Genomic DNA, 4,885 nt, shown 5'->3' with positions numbered 1-4,885 from the left:
GCCACTGTAAATGAATTTGTAAATCCTCAGTTAAAAATTTATCTATCTTCATAACAGATCGTCTAAAATAGTATTAAAATCCTCAATCCATTTGGCTAATATCCATAGTCATCATATAAGTCAATAGCCATAGCAAATTCCATACTAAGGCTAATAATTTATCTTGTTATCATAAAAGTCTTCATAGTTGAAATAGGAGTAAATTAATCCAAAGGGTAAATCGGAAGCTTCTAAAATTAATCCAATTCTAGCTTTGACCAAGTATACATTTATAATCTTCAATAAACTCCTCATAATCATGGTTAAGTAAGGTAATCCTATATTATTTCATGGAAATCTTAATTCTTACAAGCATCATTTAAGGAGAGTAGATTACATAAATTCTAATATGAGTACTAGTTCTACTATTTCTTAGGATAGCCTCTAACCCAGTCGTTCGTGTGTTCGCAAGGATTAAGATGAGATTACTCTTTTCAAGGCACGGGTTGTCAAGACTTAAGGGTTTCCATCATCGTTCTCTTGTCACTGTTGTTCGATCGTGGTGGCAAGAGTAATTAATCAAACATAAGTCAATACATGAAACCTATCATTTCACTTATTCTGACTATGACTTAACCAATCTTAATTACTATGCCACACAATTAGGATTTATAAGAGAATTGTTCTAAATGAATCACATATTCAACTCATAATATCAATTAACTTAGGCTGCAAACCTGAATGATTCATCAATTAATGGATCTATCTTTTCGAAATATCACTAAATCATTTAATCAATTCATTCTCATGATAGCATATATATATATATATATATATCTTCAAAATTCACATGATCCAACAACAATTTATACACCATTACTCTTGATTGGGTATGATAAATGCTTACCACTCAACTAACCCTTAGTTGACAGTCCATAAAGTATATTTAAGGTTATTAGATATGTATGAAAACCTCAATGTTGGTCCTTTTTGATTCTAAGGTTATCCTTATCATGGACATAGGAAAAACATCATTTCTAAGCATATTAGTATGGTGCATAATTAATTTATTATCTTAATATCCATATTAAGCACCAAATATCCTATATACAAGAATGTTATAATTAAAACTATACCTCAAGAATGATACTTGGTAATTAAATATTTTAACCATGAAATTAACTTTATTCTCATACCTCAAAATCATAGACATAATGGTGCCTTATCATTATAACTGAGGTTCTCATCCATTCCATGCGGAGATCATTATTATAGTAGAGCTTTGTTTTACTTAAAACATCTAAACTTGTTAATCTCAAATAGAAGAATATTTATTCTATACTAACTTGGAGGTAGGGTGAATAAAGACTCAACATTTATAAAGCCATTTAAGCTCGGGGTCATATATGAAAAACCAAAGACATTTATTTTTAAACATAATTGAAAGTGGTACCATGTGCATTAGCACATATTTTGAAAAATCATTGTATCAACTCTTGTTTTTTCATAAAGAAATTTCATTGTTTTGAAATATTTTGAAAACATATAATTCTCATCTAGGTACAAGAGTTTAATTCCCTCTTTTTTGTGGATTGTTATTAGACAATAAAAATACAAATATGTATATATTCGTTGTTTTCACAAAACTTTTATTTTTAAAATATTGTCATCACATATAAGCCTTATTTTAAAAACTTTGTACCAATGTTAAAAGTTCACAATTAAAACATTTTTCTTTAGCATGCAATCATACCAATATATTTTCTAACATATAATAAAACATTGAAATGCATTCATATATCATCAAGGGATGAAAGCATAAATAAGTATTCATCAAACAATACTATTATCTGTATTTTAAAATTTCACACAAAGTATTTGTTAAAGTTTGAAAAGTAGTTTATGTTCACTTTTGCTCGTGTTATTTCAAGACTTCTAGGATTAACCACGTGACATTATAACATCATTGGAGTTGAGATTTGACACCGGAATGCATTTTTTTCTTAAAGACTTGGGTATAACACATCAAAGCAGATTGAAATACCTCTAAATATTTATTTAACTCTACACCAAAAAACATTACAAAAATATTTACAGATGCATTGGCAACCTAATCCTGTTATTAAAAACACCATCCGAAGGGAGCAAGGCCCATGTCGAAGGCGAGATTCTTTTACCAACCTTAATTAGGGTAGATACTTTCTCTTTATTAATGTTACTAAGAGATTAATAATTTGCCGCTTTATCTTTAGTCTCTAATATTTAAGACAACAGAGCTCCGAAAGTATATTAATCAGATTTGAAGTGGTTGTCAAGTAAGTCTATAGAAGCGTGGTTACTCTTGATACATAACCACATCTCTTTATCCCATACAAGAAATCTACCATTGTAATCCATGAGATGAGATGCCTTTACTTCATCGTTGCTGTAGACTTATGATGGAGACTACAAGATTCAATATCTTAAACCTATCTCCCACTTGATAGGTTATAGCCATTAGTAATGAGTATCTGGAATATCATCACACATTGATCAATCAATAAGAAATCCCTTAAATCTAAAAGAAAGATTGATCTTTGGGATCCTTCCTTTGTTCAAACAGAACGAACAAAGATAGAATTAGACCGATTCCATAAATCACCATTATTAATATAAATATTAAAATATATATTATATATAATGGGTAGGAATCAGCCCGCTAGCTTGTACACTCATAGCCTGTATATTGAAAAGTAACGTGAGTTGAGTGTGACAAAAGACAAGAAAAGTAAAAGAACGAAGGAGAAGGAAATTAATGAAAAAGAAGTTTGTGTACGTGGACGTGGAAAAGGAGAGAAACTGAGGTATGCATGACAAAGAAGAAAGAGTTGTACATGAGGGTATAAAGAAAAGAAAAATAAATGCACGTGTGACCAAGCTTGGAAAAAAAAAATACAAAACTTTGAACTGAATAAGGGAAGGAATTTTCCTGTTAATATTGAATTTTAATTTAAGTACCAAAAGGATATATAGTTTGAAAGGTACTTGGCGATTTGACCAAAAGGATCAGCCTTATGATCAGTCACTATTGTGAACAAATTGGAACGAGATAATTTGCTCAGTTTCAAGTGATATATTTCTGCTGAAGAATATGAGCTAGTAACAACTCCAACCTGAACTACTCTCATGACTTACAATAAACTGATTGAACAACTCTCATGGCCAGGAAGTTTTGAAACTGCTGAAGATCAACATGGGTTTTAAGAACCCTAAAGTTGATATTACTTAGAGCATTCAATTCCCAACAGCTTCCCTATAGCCCATTTCCTTCCCTTCCCTATATATGGAAAAAATGTAAAAGGGTAGCTGTTGTGAATGTTCTAAGAGTGATTCCCAAGGAGACACCCAAAGTAATACAGAGAATCCCAAAAAGGATGTGAAATCTCGGGGCGTTCAATGCTTTGATTGTCCTGGCTTTGGTCACACTACAACAAGAGTGTCCTAATTTCAGAACGCTAAGAGCAAAGCCCTTAATTTGTGTATTAGTGACGATAGAGAGTTTGACGACTCTTAAAGGATAAAAAAGTGGAGAAGAAGGTTAGCTTTATGGCTTTCCTTGCTTGTGTGAACGGTGTAGGTTTTAGTAGGGTCGAGCCTCATGTTGTGTCCGAGTCATGTACAGGTTGAGCCTCTCTCGTTCTTGAGTATATGTCCAGTTTGCTGGCACCACTGTTGGTTGTGTGTTCAGATGGGATGAGTTATGAGTTATGACAGCTTTAGCAGACATAGCAGACATTGCGGAATGAGTACATCATCGTTCAAAGGAGAGCGTTGATACTTTGAAGCATTCAGATGGCCAGTTATAACCCCTTTTGAAGTGTGTATTTTTTTGAAAAAACTTTAATGTAACCTTTAAATACGTGTAAGGTGAGACCCCACCCCCCCCCCCCCCCCAAAATAGTAAACGTTAAAAATAAAAATAAAAAACTTTGGTGTTTTTGCAAGTAAAACTTTAGAAGGGCATAACTTTGCGTTCGGTTGTCCGATTGGGGCAAATTTTTTTTTTAAATCGAATAACTTTTCGAGATCTACGCGATGGCAAACTGCCGAAGGCGGTTTGTCCACAGAATACATCAAAAAAACCCCTTTTTCACATCGAAAATGGAATTTAAAGTTTTGATCAAATGTTTTGCCTCTTTTTTAACACCCCCATGGAGGAAATTTAATTTGTATACACATGAGTGGCTTACTATATGGGTAGTCATTACAAGGGTATGACTGGAATACTAATTTCGTTATATCAAATGTTTTAAACATCTTAAGCAAATTAATGTCTGTATTTTCCAAAAATTCGTTGCTGTCTTAATGGTGTAAAAGTTGTATTCCAATTAGGAGTTCTCGTGTTCAAGTCACAGCCATTACTTCAATTTTTTTCTTATCACTACTTTATTTGAGAATCACAAAAATACTTACTTCCGAATATGGGAGGAATGGAATGGTAATTTCATAATATCTCATAAGTTGAACATGTTAAATAAATTTAATTTGTGTACACGTCGTGTGTAAGAGCGTTGACAAACGGAGTGTGACTCATAGAGTAGGTCCCATCACAAGGGTTCTACCTATACAACATGTGTACATTGTTGTACAAGGATCATTGCTTCATGAGTTCTACCCAGTGAGTCCCACCCGATGTGTCTACAATTTTACACAACATGTGTATAACTGTTGTGTGAAAATCATTGCTGCATGAGTTCTACCCGGTGAGTCCCACCACATGGGTCCCACCCCATGTGTCTACACTTCAACACAACATGTACATAACTGTTGTGCAAGAATTATTGTCCTTTTATATTATTAGTAATTACAAGGGTATGAATGGAATAGTAATATCGTTTTACGAAAATGATGTCACCATGTTAAATAA

The sequence above is a fragment of the Alnus glutinosa genome, chromosome 13 (genome assembly GCF_958979055.1).
Source record: "Alnus glutinosa chromosome 13, dhAlnGlut1.1, whole genome shotgun sequence".
NCBI classification, from domain to species: Eukaryota; Viridiplantae; Streptophyta; class Magnoliopsida; order Fagales; family Betulaceae; genus Alnus; species Alnus glutinosa.
This window is presented reverse-complemented; position numbering follows the sequence as displayed.